Genomic DNA, 17,081 nt, shown 5'->3' with positions numbered 1-17,081 from the left:
CCTAGTTAAATAAAGGTAAAATATTTTAAAATGCACGCACACATATCATCACCAAATAAGAAGGGTTGACGAGGTGCTGTGGGGGACAGGATATTGGGTTGGCTCAGGGCAGCTCTGAAGTGTGTCCTACATAGACCCTAAACAGGAGGGAGAGAGAGAGGCCAGGCCCAGGGTTCTGTACAGAGGGTTGTCTGTTCTGAACTCTCCAGTTCCACCACACCAGTAGATGTGTTCTCTATGGGCTTTCCACTGCATCACGGTCATAACACATGCTATGCCCTCTCTCTGTTCTGTTCACTGCTGCTGCCTGCATCGGTGGGATGCTTTCTCCCCTGTCTCTGTTCTGTTCACCGCTGCTGCCTGCGTCGGTGGGATTCTTTCTCATAGTGGGTGAGTGAAAAATGGAGATGGCAGGGGGTTGTCAAGGCAACCGGTGTGAGGGTCACCACCACACACGATCACGGCTGTACGTGAGTCACCGGAATTCTGTTGTTGCTTAGTTCGTGAGTGAGGCGCTGAGTAACCTTTCACGACGGAGGATTATGAGTGGGAAAATAGGACTAGAAATACAATTAGAGGTACTAGCCTGTACATTTATTCATTTATTAGGTACACCACCCAGTTCACCAAAATCTATCGCTTCTACAAACAGTGAGTCACGTGGCCGTGACTTGCTATACAGAATAAAGCAGGCAGAAAGGCATCGAGGTATTCAGTTACTGCCATCGCATCAGCACGGACCAACATCCCTGTGGAACGTTTCCGACACCTTGTAGAATTCCCCGTAGAATTCAGGCTGTTCTGGAGGCAAAGGGGGGGGGGGGGGGGGGGGGTCCGACCCGGTACTCGATTGGTGTACCTTGTAAACTGTCTGGTGAGTGTATATCCCCAGTATGTGTGACCACGAGCAACAAAACGAAAACTATTCCACTCAGTCAACTCAGTCACCGGCTCAATCAAAGACTCACTCACTCATGTGGGTCATAGCATTATGGGTAATGACATTAAGGGTCATAACATTATGGGTTATATAAATATGGGTAATAATAACATTATGGTTCATAACATTAAGGGTCAAAACATTGTGGGTCATTAAAGTTCTGCTGACTCCCTCGTCTACTGCCTGATATTGTGGCTTGTCTAATGCCCTCTCCGCAATTCTCCCTCTTTTCCCTCTGTCCTCCCTCTATTCCTCCCTACAGTATTCCCTCTCTTCTCTGTGACGTCTACCCGGTGTCTGTGTGTTTACAGAGAACCCAGGGATATTTTTACTGTCTGGTGTTTAAACTGCTTCACATGCAAATGCGACAGAGATTCAAAACAAATGCTTAATTACTAGTTGGGAATAGAACTGAGCCAATGACAAAACAGTCAACTGAAAAACAATTTAGGGAGGGGGCGGAGAATAATGATGGAGGGAGGGAGAGTGGGAGGGAGGGAGGGAGTGTAGGGATGGAGGGAGAGAGGGCGGGAGGGAGAGACTGTAGGGATGGAGGAAGGGAGGGAGTGTAGGGACGGAAGGAAGGAGGGAGGGAGGGAGGGAGGGAGGGAGGGAGGGAGGGAGGGAGGGAGGGAGGGAGGGAGGGAGGGAGGGAGGGAGGGAGGGAGGGAGGGAGGGAGGGAGGGAGGGAGGGAGGGAGGGAGGGAGGGAGGGAGCACAAAAACTTTTAAGATGTGTTAATATGCACTTTCTCATGTGAGGTGCTGAGGAAGTTTTCAAGACTCTGGCTTGTTGAGACTGCAGGGTTGGGTAGCTTACTTTTTAAGTGTAATCTGAATACAGTTACTAGTTACCTGTCCAAAATGGTCATCATAGAGCTCTCTGATTGGTGGTCATGATTTGGTGTGTCATCAAAGTGCTCTCTGATTGGTGGTCATCATTTGGTGTGTCATCATAGTGCTCTCTGATTGGTGGTCAGACTAGCTCAGGTGGAACAAACTTAAACTTGCCCCTTTCTTCCAATGCTGAATTGAATGTCATTGAGAAAACAGAAAGGTGTCACAATGTATCCTTTCTGAATGTAAAAGCAATCCAAGAAGTAATCATTTCATTTTTCATAAAGTATCTGTAATCTGATTACAATGTTTTAGCTGGTAAAGTGATTACAGTTACAGTTTTGTTGTAATCAGATTACATGTAACAGCTACTTCCAAACCCTGCCTATTAGATGACTGATTACTAGCTAGATCATAGCTTTAGCGCACTGATTGGCTTACTAACTAATTGGTTGAACATTTAACTAACTGATTGGATGGCTAATTAGTGTATGGTTTGACTGACTGACAGCGAGACTGCGGGCCCCTGGAATGCAGTTCTCTTGTAGTGAGTTACGCCTGGGATGCAAATCCACGCTCAGTGCACTCTGGGTTTGCCATCAGGTGAGCTTCTATACCTGAGGCCCTATAGACATACAGTATAGCAATGTGGCGATATGGTTACAGAAGGCCATAATGCCAAGCTTTAGTTGTTTGAATAAAATAATGAGTTTTTAATGCTGAGCGATCGTTGTGCCTTTTACTTTTCAAGGAATTTAGTAAACAACCTCCCAATTCCAAACTGACCCCGAGGTCGTACCTTCTCCAGGGCACCTGTGAAGATGTGAAAGGATGAAATAGGAGTCCACTTGGACTTGGTCATCTCTCTGTTGCTCTTTTCATTTGACACGTGTTTCTGGAATGGAAGCAGAGAAAGACAAAACAAAAGAGAAGAGAAACTGAGAAACGTTAACATTGTATAAGCAAGGCAGGCATATCTCCCACCCTACAACCTGTCAGATCCCAATCACAGCCTGCTGAGCCCACCTCACCATGCTGTCAAGTCCCATTTGTTCAGTGGTAGTTGATTGGGTGGTAGCATGTTTAGATACACACCAGCATGCCAGATCCTTATCCAGACCCTTATCTCTGTACTAGGAAGACGGGAAGGAACCATCAACACTGTTACATACAGTACAACACAGGGTTGGTTCTGGCCCTCACAGGCTGGGTCTGTGATTGGCTGGCCCTCTCAGGGCGGGTCTGTGATTGGCTGGCCCTTACATGGTGGGTCTGTGATTGGCTGGCCCTCACATGGTGGGTCTGTGATTGGCTGGCCCTCTCAAGGTGGGTCTGTGATTGGCTGGCCCTCTCAGGGTGGATCTGTGATTGGCTGGCCCTCTCAGGGTGGGTCTGTGATTGGCTGGCCCTCTGGTCCTGAAGAACTACATGACTGAGAGGGGTTTGTTCCAACCCAGCACCAACACACCTGATTAAGCTCATCAACAAGCTCTGTTTATTAACTGAGACAGGTGTATGTACAGCTGCTGTTTTCTTCCAACAGATCTCTACCTTTATGGCACAGGAGGTACTGTTGTAGCAATGTAACTGTCTGCAGGGTTTATGGTTCAACCCCTTCCTCTGTTACTACACTAGCAACAGTCTAAAGAGTGGATAAGGTCAGTTGCCCCAATCCAATGTCAATCATGATCCACCAGGGAGAGTATAGACAAGGAAGTAGGGGTGGGTGGGGGGTTATTGAATTTGAGCCCTGGTTGTGGATGGACAGATTTCCTCCCTCTGTTTCAGTGGACATTCATTTGTTCCTCTCACAGCAGGATGGTCCTTCTCTAGAAAACTCAGCTAGGCCCATGTGATACTGATCAGATTGGGATGACTGGCTGGAGCTCTGCCCAGTGAAACACACACACACACACACACACACACACACACACACACACACACACACACACACACACACACACACACACACACACACACACACACACACACACACACACACACACAAACACACCAGAATGAGAGAGAGGGAAATGGAGAGGCACTCCACCCTTCTGTTCTGTTGAAGAGTTGATGAACTGGCTGAAAAGAAAAACAAGTTCAATTCAGATGTTTCCGCTGTTGTGTGTTGGTTTTGTTTATCAAATGGAAAGAGATTCAAGAGAAATTCATTTGAGATTAAAACCCATCTCATTATCTTATGGTCTTGTTCTTCTTCAAAGCCTGCTGAGTGAGATATTGTGTTTGTGAAGGACTGTGGAAGGACTGTGCACCCCTTGTCCTTTGCTCTTGATTCATTTAAGAAAAAGATGTCAAAGGGTCATTACTTGTTCCGGTACAACCTAAAGTCTACAGCTTATATGACACGAGGAGAATTCAGAGCCGTGTTCATTCGGTACCAGAGGTTAGTCTTTTACACACTGTTCTGATGCCGTACCAGACTGTTACACACTGTTCTGATGTGGTACCAGACTGTTACACACTGTTCTGATGTGGTACCAGACTGTTCTGATGTGGTACCAGACTGTTCTGATGTGGTATCAGACTGTTCTGATGTGGTACCAGACTGTTACACACTGTTCTGATGTGGTACCAGACTGTTCTGATGTGGTATCAGACTGTTCTGATGTGGTACCAGACTGTTACACACTGTTCTGATGTGGTACCAGACTGTTACACACTGTTCTGATGTGGTACCAGACTGTTCTGATGTGGTATCAGACTGTTCTGATGTGGTACCAGACTGTTACACACTGTTCTGATGTGGTACCAGACTGTTACACACTGTTCTGATGTGGTACCAGACTGTTCTGATGTGGTATCAGACTGTTCTGATGTGGTACCAGACTGTTCTGATGTGGTACCAGACTGTTACACAGTGTTCTGATGTGGTACCAGACTGTTACACACTGTTCTGATGTGGTACCAGACTGTTCTGATGTGATACCAGACTGTTCTGATGTGGTACCAGACTGTTCTGATGTGGTACCAGACTGTTACACACTGTTCTGATGTGGTACCAGACTGTTCTGATGTGGTACCAGATTGTTCTGATGTGGTACCAGACTGTTACACACTGTTCTGATGTGGTACCAGACTGTTACACACTGTTCTGATGTGGTACCAGACTGTTCTGATGTGGTATCAGACTGTTCTGATGTGATACCAGACTGTTCTGATGTGGTACCAGACTGTTCTGATGTTGTACCAGACTGTTCTGATGTGGTACCAGACTGTTCTGATGTGGTATCAGACTGTTCTGATGTGATACCAGACTGTTCTGATGTGGTACCAGACTGTTCTGATGTGGTATCAGACTGTTCTGATGTGGTATCAGACTGTTCTGATGTGGTATCAGACTATTCTGATGTTTTATCAGACTTCAGCTGTGACTTCAAATGAAAATACCGTTCAGTTCATCCTGTTGAAGGCATCGTGATGTAAGATTGTTCTTCCAGAGGTCATTGACTAGGTCCAGACAAGTACAACTCAGAGTCTCTCTGTGTGGCTGCACTAATCTGCTTTAATTATGTCTCGGAGACAAGCCTCTCACAAACAGAAACACACAAACTCACACACGCACTGCCAGTGCTCTCCCTCAGCTGCCTCTCCCTCAGCTGCCTCCCCCTCAGCTGCCTCCCCCTCAGCTGCCTTCCCTAGAGAGCCTTCCCTAGAGCCTAGAGGCGGCTGACGGGGTGTGTGACACGGTATGGATCGCGTTAGAGGGGAGGTACCCTACCGAGATGCTCCAGGGTTTCTGTTTACAGTTTCTGGGAAAATAAATGCCTTCGTGATGCTCCACACTGTGAGGTTTCAAACGCGAGGCCGCTCCGACTCACGCATCAACAATGATTGTCCTGTGTGACATGCGTCCTTGTGTTTCATGCACTGGCACGAGCGGAGACTGTGGCCCTCCTGACTCACTGAATGACTCTCTGTCGCTAATTCAGTAAAAAAAAAACATGTCCTCGTTGTATGATATGGAGGCAGTATGATACTTAGAAATCAGTTATAATGACAATGCAAAAACAGGTTGTAAGACATTTTTGCTAATTTATTACAAGTTTTCAGCCCCTTTGCTATGAGATTCGAAATTGAACTCAGGTGCATCCTGTTTCCATTGATCGTCCTTGAGATGTTAATACAACTTGATTGGAGTCCACCTGTGATAAATTACATTGATTGGACATGATTGTCTATTTAAGGTCTCCCATTTGACAGTACATGTCAGAGAAAAAACTCTAGAGTTCCTCTGTGGAGATGGGAGAACCTTCCAGAAGGACAACCATCTCTGCAGCACTCCACCAATCAGGCCTTTATGGTAGAGTGGCCAGACGGAAGCCACTCCTCATTTAAAGGCACATGACAGCCAGCTTGGAGTTAGCCAAAAGGCACGTAAAAACTTTCAGACCATGACAAACAAGATTCATTGGTCTGATGAAAACCAAGATGGAACTCTTTGGCCTGAAAGCCAAGGGTCACGTCTGTAGGAAACCTAGCACCATCCCTACGGTGAAGCATGGTGGTGGCAGCATCATGCTGTGGGGATATTTTTAAGGGGCAGGGACTGGGAGACTAATCAGGATCGAGAGAAAGATGAACGGAGCAAAGTACAGAGAGATCCTTGATGAAAACCTGCTCCAGAGTGCTCAGGACCTCAGATTGGGAAAAAGCTTCACCTTCCAACAGGACAACAACCCTAAGCACACAGCCAAGACAACGCAGGAGTGGCTTCGGGTACAAATCTCTGAATGTCCTTGAGTGGCCCAGCCGGAGCCCGGACTTGAACCCGCTCTAACATCTCTGGAGAGACCTGAAAATAGCTGTGCAGCAACGCTCTTCATCCAACTTGACAGAGCTTTATAAGAAGATCTGCAGAGAAGAATGGGAGAAACTCCCCAAATACAGGTGTGCCAAATGTGTAGCGTCATACCCAAGACGAATCAATGCTTTAATCGCTGCCAAAGGTGCTTCAACAAAGTACTGAGTAAAGGGTCTGAATACTTATGTAAATGTAATATTTCCGTTTTTATTAAAAAAATGTCACCTGTTTTTGCTTTGTCATTATGGATTATTGTGTACAGATCGATAAGGGGGGGAAAACGATTTAATAAATTTTAGAATAAGGCTGTAAAGTAAAAAAAATATGGAAAATGTCAAGGGGTCTGTCACGTTCTGACCATAGAAAGCTTTTATTTTCTATGGTAGAATAGGTCAGGGCTTTACAGGGGGTTTTGTCTAGTTTATTTATTTCTATGTTGGTTCTAGTTTATTTTTTCTATCTTGGGGTTTTTGTGTAGTTTCTGTATTTCTATTTTGTTGTTTTTTTGGGATGATCTCCAATTAGAGGCAGCTGGTCATCTTTGTCTCTAATTGGGGATCATATTTAAGTTGTTGGTTTTCCCACTAGGTTTTGTGGGAGATTATTTTGAGTAAGTGTATGTTGCACCTCTTTGTCACGGTTTGTTGTTTTGTTTATTAGTTTATTTGTATGTCTTGCATAGTTTCACAGTTTAAATAAAATGTGGACTGATACACACGCTGCGCTTTGGTCCCATTCTTCAGACAGGGTCTGCAGCCACTGTATAGCTTTGAGAGACCTTTGTAATCTTTGTCTGAAAAACAGTAAAAAACTTAATCCCAAATTTAAAGTGATTACACACAGACTCCTTAATATTTGTCTTTCTTTCCTTCTTTCTCTATGTCTCTGATGTGCGCATCACACAGACACACAGACACAGAGACACACAACGTAATCTGTATTTGAGCTGATCTCCCTGCTATGAAGCACATGACAATCCACTGCTTCACTTCCCCGGGAATGCAGTCATCCAACCGTACCTTTCTCTGAACTGAAAGGAGCCGGTTAACGGTGCTCTGTGGCTGGGGGGCAGGTGTTTCACAGAGGGGGAGAGAGAGAGAGAAAGGTAGAGGTTGAGTGGTGAAAGGCAGGGTGACCCAGACCTCACCCCAGTGAATCATTTCATAAGCGGTCTGACACGTTATCTCCTCACACACACACACACACATGCAAAGAAACATTCACACTCAAGGAAACACAGACACGCAAGGAAACACACTCACACACACACACACACACACACACACACACAGGTAACAAACACACAAGATAGGCTACACATTGTCTGATAAATTATATTTTCTGACAAACAGCGGCAGAAAGAAACACACACACACTGGCAGTTGTGCACATAGACAGAACCAATGAGAGAGTGAGAGAGAGAGAGAGAGAGAGAGAGAGACAGAAGCAATGAGAGAGAGAGAGACAGAAGCAATGAGAGAGAGAGAGAGAGAGACAGAGAGAGAGAGAGAGAGAGAGAGAGAGAGAGAGAGAGAGAGAGAGAGAGAGAGAGAGAGAGAGAGAGAGAGAGAGAGAGAGAGAGAAATATTAAGCAGTTTGTATGTAATCAGTTTAAATTTCAGCTTAAAACCTCTTACATCTAGATGTTCCGCTAGCGGAACACCTCGCCATTATCCAATGATAGAGCGTGGCGCGAATTACAAACTCCTCAAAAATCCAAAAACGTCCATTTTTCAAACATATGACTATTTTACACCATTTTAAAGACAAGACTCTCCTTTATCTAACCACATTGTCCGATTTCAAAAAGGCTTTACAACGAAAGCAAAACATTAGATTCTGTCAGGAGAGTACCCAGCCAGAAATAATCAGACACCCATTTTTCAAGCTAGCATATAATGTCACAAAAACCAAAACCACAGCTAAATGCAGCACTAACCTTTGATGATCTTCATCAGATGACACTCCTAGGACATTATGTTATACAATACATGCATGTTTTGTTCAATCAAGTTCATATTTATATCAAAAAACTGCTTTTTACATTAGCATGTGATGTTCAGAACTAGCATACCCACCAAAACTTCCGGTGAATTTACAAAATTACTCACGATAAACGTTCACAAAAAAACATAACTATTATTTTAAGAATTATAGATACAGAACTCCTTTATGCAATCGCGGTGTCCGATTTTAATATAGCTTTTCGGTGAAAGCACATTTTGCAATATTCTGAGTAGATAGCCCGGCCACCATGGCTAGCTATTTTGACACCCACCAAGTTTGGGACTCACCAAACTCAGATTTACTATAAGAAAAATTGGATTACCTTTGCTGTTCTTCGTTAGAATGCACTCCCAGGACTTCTACTTCAACACCCAATGTTGTTTTGGTTCCAAATAATCCATAGTTATATCCAAATAGCGGCGTTTTGTTCTTGCGTTCAAGACACTAGGGTGACGCGCCGGTGCATATTGTGACAAAAAATGTCTAAATATTCCATTACTGTACTTCGAAGCATGTCAAACGCTGTTTAAAATCAATTTTTATGCGATTTTTCTCGTAAAATAGCGATAATATTCAGACCGGGAGACGTTGTTTTCGTTCAAAGACTGAAAGAAGAAAATGTGTCTTCACACGCACGCGCGCCCCGTGTCATTGTTCTCAGATCAACCACTATCCAAATCCCCTACTGTTTTTCACCCAGGGACTGCAGAGTCATCATTCCCCATTCTGGCGCCTTCTGAGAGCCTATGGGAGCCTTAGAAAATGTCACGTTACAGCAGAGATCCTCTATTTTCCATAAAGAGGCTATAGAAGGACAAGAAATGGTCAGAGAGGGCACTTCCTGTATGGAATCTTCTCAGGTTTTGGCCTGCCATATGAGTTCTGTTATACTCACAGACACCATTCAAACAGTTTTAGAAACGTCAGGGTGTTTTCTATCCAAATCAAACAATTATATGCATATTGTAGTTTCTGGGCAGGAGTAATAACCAGATTAAATCGGGTACGTTTTTTATCCGGCCGTGAAAATACTGCCCCCTATCCTAAACAGGTTAACTTATTTTTACTCTTTTAAAGACTACGATTACCAAGGTCTCTCAAAGGTATACAGTGCCTTCGGAAAGTATTCAGAGCCCTTGACTTTTTCCACATTTTTTAAAATTAACATTACAGCCTTATTCTAAAATATTTTCTTCCCCCTCATCAATCTACACATAAGAATGGATAATGACAAAAATTAAAAACAGGTTTTTAGAAACATTAGCTAATTTATAAAAAATGTAAAACTTAAATATCACATTTACATAAGTATTCAGATCCTTTCCTCAGTTTTAGCCTATGTGACCAGAGCTTTCACTGTAACGATGTGCGCTGAGAGTCGGGAAGCAAGTTCAGGAAGTGAGTGTTTTAATAAATAAACACAACATAATACAAAACAAGAAACACGAACAACGCACAGACGTGACACAGGAACAGAAACAATAACGCCTGGGGAAGGAACCAAAGGGAGTGAAGGTTATCAGGGAAGGTTATCAGGGAAGGTTATCAGGGAAGTGATGGAGTCCAGGTGAGTCTGATGACACTCAGGTGCATGTAACAATGGTGACAGGTGTGTGCCATAACGAGCAGCCTGGTGACCTAGAGAACGGAGAGGGAGCACATGTGACATTCACACACACATTACCCTAGTCATGGGCGGACACGACAGGCAGCGCTGGAGTGAAGACAGTTCTGAAGCACCATTTGGTGTTTGGGTTTCCATGGAAAAGAGCCCCTCAGCAGCCTGTCACTAAAACCAATACTATCACCATCTACTGGCCGTGGTTAACACTGACACATACTGTACATGTCAGCTCCTTTCGCACCTCCTTCCCTTATCTCCTTTCCTTATCTCCTTTACTAGCTCCCTTTCCTAGCTTACTTTCCTTTACTCCTTTTATTTCCTATATTCCTTGCCTACTTTCCTCACTCTCTTTCCTTTCCTCCTTTCCTAAATATTTTTCTTGTCCTCCTTTCCTAGCTTCCTTTCCTCTTGGCCGTGGTTAATCCTAGGAAAGGAGGAAAGGAAAGGAAACTATGAAAGGAGGAAAGGATTCTAGGAATGAAAAGGAGGAAAATAAAGGAAAAATGAAAGGAAGCAAGGAAAATGAGCTAGGAAATGTCACGATCGTCGTAATAATTGGACCAAGGCGCAGCGTGAGTAGCGTTCCACATCTTTATTATAATGTGAAACTTAGCAAAATACAAAAACAATAAACGAAACGACAGTGAAGTGCAAATAGGCACCTACACAAAACAACATCCCACAAACACAGGTGGGAAAAATAACTACTTAAATATGATCCCCAATTAGAGACAACGATTACCAGCTGCCTCTAATTGGGAATCATACAAATCACCAACATAGAAATAATAGCCTAGAACCCCACATAGAAATAATAAACTAGAATATCCCCCAGTCACGCCCTGACCTACTTCACCATAGAGAAACAATGGCTCTCTATGGTCAGGGCGTGACAGGAAAGGAGAGGCTAGAATGTGAGATAGCGAAGGAGGGCAAGGTAAGTAAGGCAATTGGTTTTAAATATACTTAAGTATCAAAAGTAAATGTAATTGCTAAAATATACTTAAGTATCAAAATAAAAATAAATAATTTCAAATTCCGTAAATTAAGCGAACCAGACTTCACCATAAATGTTTTTTAAAGTATTATTATTTAACAGATAGCAAGGGGCACACTCTAACATTCAGACATAATTTACAAAAGAAGCAAGTGTGGTTAGTAGTAGAGATGAGGAGGGGTGTTCTCTTAATAAGAGGTACGTGAATTGGACCATTTTCCAGTCCTGCTAAGCATTCAAAATGTAACGAGTACTTTTGATGTCAGGGAAAATGTATAGAGTAAAAAGTACATTATTTTCTTTAGGAATGTAGTTAAGTAAAAGTAAAAGTAGTCAAAAATAGAAATAGTAAAATACAGATACCTGCCAAAACTACTTAAGTAGTATTTTAATGTACTTTAATTAGGTATTTTACACCATTTTACACCACAGAGACTTAAAAGGAAGCGATTCCCAAACCTTCCATAACAAAGCCATCACCTACAGAGAGATGAACATGGAGAAGAGTCCCCTAAGCAAACTGGTCCTGGGGCTCTGTTCACAAACACAAACAGACCCCACAGAGCCCCAGGACCGAAACACAATTAGACCAAATCATGAGAAAACAAAAAGATAATCCAATCATCCAATCTACCTACCTCATCCCCATATTGTTTTTATTAAATTTTTTGCTCTTTTTGCACACCAGTATTTCTACTTGCACATCATCATCTGCACATCTATCACTCCAGTGTTAACTTGCTGAATTGTAGTTACTTCGCTACTATGGCCTATTTATTGCCTTACCTCCTCACGCCATTTGCACACTGTATATAGACTTTTTTTCTATTGTGTTTTTGACTGTTTGTTTCTTCCATGTGTAACTCTGTGTTGTTGTTTGTGTCGCACTGCTTTGCTTTATCTTGGCCAGATCGCAGTTGTAAGTGAGAACTTGTTCTCAACCTGGTTAAAAAGGTGAAATATTTATTATTTTTTTTAAGTGCAGGCTGTAGACTAAATACCATAGCTGTACTGATTTATCTATTAATGTGGCATGGCAAAACGGGTTTAATATGGTCAACATCACGCCACAAAATTTACCCAGAGTCATATATTTAGAACTTTTTGAATATTGTTCTAGTTCTGGACAACTTCTTAGGGCTAGGTCCCTTTTTTCTCAATTAACGCCTGAATGACATTCCCAAAGTAAACTGCCTGTAGCTCAGGCCCTGAAGCCAGGATATGCATATAATTAGTACCATTGAAAAGAAAACACTTTGAAGTTTGTAGAAATGTTAAAAAATAATGTAGGAGACTATAACACAATAAATATGGTTGGAGAAAAGCCAAAGAAAAACCAACCAGATTTTTTTTTGGAGAGCCCATCCACTTAGAAATGCAAGAGAAAGGTCATATTGTAAATTAGCTCCCTGGATGCAATTCCTATGCCTTCCACAGTGTGTGAGCGGTCTATGTTCAAGGTTTCCGGCTTGTAACTTCAAAAACGAATAAGAAATAACAGTTTAGTAGAGGACACAGTCCTGGAAATCCGTGTTTGCATGCGCTACGAAGAAATTACGCACCTGCTAAAATCGGTTTCCTATTGAACGTACTTCTTTCCAAAATAAATATTATAGTTTGATTACATTTTAGGGTATCTGAGGAGTAAATAGAAACGTATTTTGACTTTTTGAAACAAAGTTTAGGGGTAGATTTTCAGATTCCTTTCTCTGTAAATTGAACGAGTGGATTACTCAAATCGATAGCGCCAACTAAACAGACTTTTTGGGATATAAAAAATTATTTTTTCTAACAAACGACACTACATGTTATAGCTGGGACCCTTTGGATGATAAATCAGAGGGAGATTTTCAAAAAGTAAGTGAATATTTAATCTTTATATGTGAATTTCCACCTGTGCCGGTGGAAAGATATTTTGATGTGGGGCGCCGTCCTCAAACAATCGCATGGCATGTTTTTTGCTGTAATAGCAACAGTAAATCGGACAGTGCAGTTAGATTAACAAGAATTTAAGCTTTCAGCCGATATAAGACACTTATATGTACATAAATGTTGAAAATCCATAATATTTATGAAAATTTATTTGAATTACGCGCCCTCCAGTTTCACCGGAAGTTGTCCCGCTAGCGGGACCCTAATCCTTATTAAATATTCCCCATGTAGTGTCAATGGGGAGCTAACATGGCTGCCATAGAATGTTGTAGTGTCATGCAAATGAATCATAATGCAGAGACCTCATTGGTCCAACTCTCTAAACACATGGCTCTTGATTTACCCTCCCAGTCACTTCAGACATTAACCACTTTCATCATGTAACACCATGCAGTGCATAGACCCCCTGACAGAGCAGACTGGTCTCATTTGCTTTAGAACTGGGGGTGAACCAGATCGACAGAGGACACAACAAAACAAACATCCCTGTGCCACCCCCTCCGACAGGACCACCCCCTCCGACAGGACCACCCCCTCCGACAGAACCACCCCCTCCGACAGAACCACCCCCTCCGACAGAACCACTCCCTCCGACAGGACCACCCCCTCCTACAGGACCACCCCCTCCGACAGAACCACCCCCTCCGACAGGACCACCCCCTCCTACAGGACCACCCCCTCCCACAGGACCACCCCCTCCGACAGGACCACCCCCTCCGACAGAACCACCCCCTCCGACAGGACCACCCCCTCCTACAGGACCACCCCCTCCCACAGGACCACCCCCTCCTACAGGACCACCCCCTCCGACAGAACCACCCCCTCCGACAGGACCACCCCCTCCGACAGGACCACCCCCTCCCACAGGACCACCCCCTCCGACAGGACCACCCCCTCCCACAGGACCACCCCCTCCTACAGGACCACCCCCTCCCACAGGACCACCCCCTCCGACAGGACCACCCCCTCCCACAGGACGGACCACCCCCTCCGACAGGACCACCCCCTCCGACAGGACCACCCCCTCCCACAGGACGGACCACCCCCTCCCACAGGACCACCCCCTCCGACAGGACCACCCCCTCCCACAGGACCACCCCCTCCTACAGGACCACCCCCTCCCACAGGACCACCCCCTCCCACAGGACCACCCCCTCCGACAGGACCACCCCCTCCGACAGGACCACCCCCTCCCACAGGACCACCCCCTCCGACAGGACCACCCCCTCCCACAGGACCACCCCCTCCGACAGGACCACCCCCTCCGACAGGACCACCCCCTCCGACAGGACCACCCCCTCCCACAGGACGGACCACCCCCTCCCACAGGACGGACCACCCCCTCCTACAGGACCACCCCCTCCCACAGGACCACCCCCTCCCACAGGACCACCCCCTCCTACAGGACCACCCCAACCTTCCAATCCGAGGCTTGAGACAAGGTTATCTGTGCTACTAATAGTTCCATACACATGACGTTCTGACAGTTCTATTTAATATACACAGAAACACTATCGGTGTGTCTCCTTTAATATTTGCATGTTGATACATTTTGTTCCGTATCTTTGTATCGTCGCAGAAGAGAGGGAGTCTGTGGAGAAAGAGGAGATAGGCTTATATATTCCCATCTACCCTCTACCAGAGGGAGTACAACAGGTACTTTACACTTTAAATGCACAGTTTCATGTCCCTTTATTACTGATAATTGCATTGCATTGCACACACACACACACACACACACACACACACACACACACACACACACACACACACACACACACACACACACACACACACACACACACACACACACATTCATAGTCTCCTTCCTTTCTGGGGTGATTCCCATTGCAACGTTGCCCACTTCACAGCCCTGTGAGTGCAGCGCTGTCTTTGTATCTCTTCTGTAATTTCCGGATGTTCCCAGAGAGAATTTGAGGTAGCTGTGAACAACAACGGACCCCCTCCAGAGTGTGAGCGCGATCATTCCGTGCCCACAGACAGACCCCCCCCCCCCCCCCCCCCCCCCCCCCGTCTCACCACACAAAGGAAAGGCTCTGGGAAACTGTGTTATCCTTTTTTAATCGTGTGATTTTATGTCAGAGTACTACCTCTCTCTCTCTCTCCTCACCCCCCACACTCAGATTTCAATCAGCTTGTAAAATACTGGATGTTCTGAGATTAGACCCCTGTGGAGAAGACTTCAGCTCCATTTATTGGAGAGAGAAAAAAAGAAAAAGCGAATGAAAAACAAAAAACAATGCTGAACACACAACATGTTCCAATGTGGGAAAAATAAGGGGTGAAATAACATGCCCATAGTGCTGATAAACCTGGGGGCGTGGGGGTCTGCTCAGTGGTTTAATAATGCTGGTCCACTGAGAGGAAGATCACACCACACACAGTTCTAAACTCTCCTCTGTGCTTATGACAGCTTTCACAAAGTGAAAGGAATATCTATTCTGTAAAAAAATAGAAATGCTACTGACATGCCACCTTTATATGTGCTAATAGCCTTGATTTCATGAAACAAGTTGTGCTGTTAATAATGACAAGGCAGCAGTAAGGATCCAATACTGCAGCAGCTGACTAGTAGAACTGAGCACCACTTCTTATAGATCAGCTGATACTTCCTGTTCCACATTGGACGTCAGCAGTCTGCCGAGCGCTACGACTCACAATGTAGCAGGATGAGATGTTCCCCTGAGACACTGTGTGGCACAGGCACAGGCACAGGCACACACACACACACACTTGTATAACTAACCCTGTGGGGACACACAATTCAGTCCCATTCAAAATCCTATTTTCCCTAAACCTTACACATACCCTAACCCTAACATTAAACCAAACCCTAACCTTAACCTCAAAACCTAACCGTAGCCCTAACCCAAACCTAGCTCCAAACCCTAACCCTAGCATTAATTCTAACCTTAACCCTAAACACCCTAGAAATAACATTTGACCTTGTGGGGACTAACAAAATGTCCCTAGTTGGTCAAATTCTTGTTCGTTTACTATTCTTGTGGGGACTTCTTGTATCTTACCGTAGCACGTTAGAGCAGCACCTGTTAGTAAACTAGGTACGTTAGCACGTTAGAGCAGCACCTGTTAGTAAACTAGGTACGTTAGCACATTATAGCAGCACCTGTTAGTAAACTAGGTACGTTAGCATATTATAGCAGCACCTGTTAGTAAACTAGGTACCTTAGCACATTATAGCAGCACCTGTTAGTAAACTAGGTACGTTAGCACGTTAGAGCAGCACCTGTTAATAAACCAGGGTACCTTAGCACATTAGAGCGGCACCTGTTAGTAAACTAGGCACTTTAGCACATTAGAGCAGCACCTGTTAGTAAACCAGGGTACGTTAGCACGTTAGAGCAGCACCTGTTGGTAAACTAGGGTACCTTAGGACGTTAGAGCAGCACCTGTTGGTAAACTAGGGTACCTTAGCACGTTAGAGCAGCACCTGTTAATAAACTAGGTACCTTAGCACGTTAGAGCAGCACCTGTTGGTAAACTAGGGTACCTTAGCACGTTAGAGCGGCACCTGTTAGTAAACCAGGGTACGTTAGCACGTTAGAGCAGCACCTGTTAGTAAACTAGGTACTTTAGCACGTTAGAGCAGCACCTGTTAGTAAACCAGGGTACCTTAGCACATTAGAGCAGCACCTGTTAGTAAACTAGGTACTTTAGCACATTAGAGCAGCACCTGTTGGTAAACTAGGGTACCTTAGTACGTTAGAGCAGCACCTGTTGGTAAACTAGGTACCTTAGCACGTTAGAGCAGCACCTGTTAGTAAACTAGGTACGTTAGCACGTTAGAGCAGCACCTGTTAATAAACCAGGGTACCTTAGCACATTAGAGCAGCACCTGTTAGTAAACTAGGCACTTTAGCACATTAGAGCAGCACCTGTTG

This window comes from Salmo salar, chromosome 09 (assembly GCF_965601325.2).
Source record: "Salmo salar chromosome 09, fSalSal1, whole genome shotgun sequence".
In the NCBI taxonomy this organism is placed as follows: domain Eukaryota; kingdom Metazoa; phylum Chordata; class Actinopteri; order Salmoniformes; family Salmonidae; genus Salmo; species Salmo salar.
The sequence above is the reverse complement of the archived record's forward strand: the minus strand, read 5'-3'. Positions refer to the sequence as shown.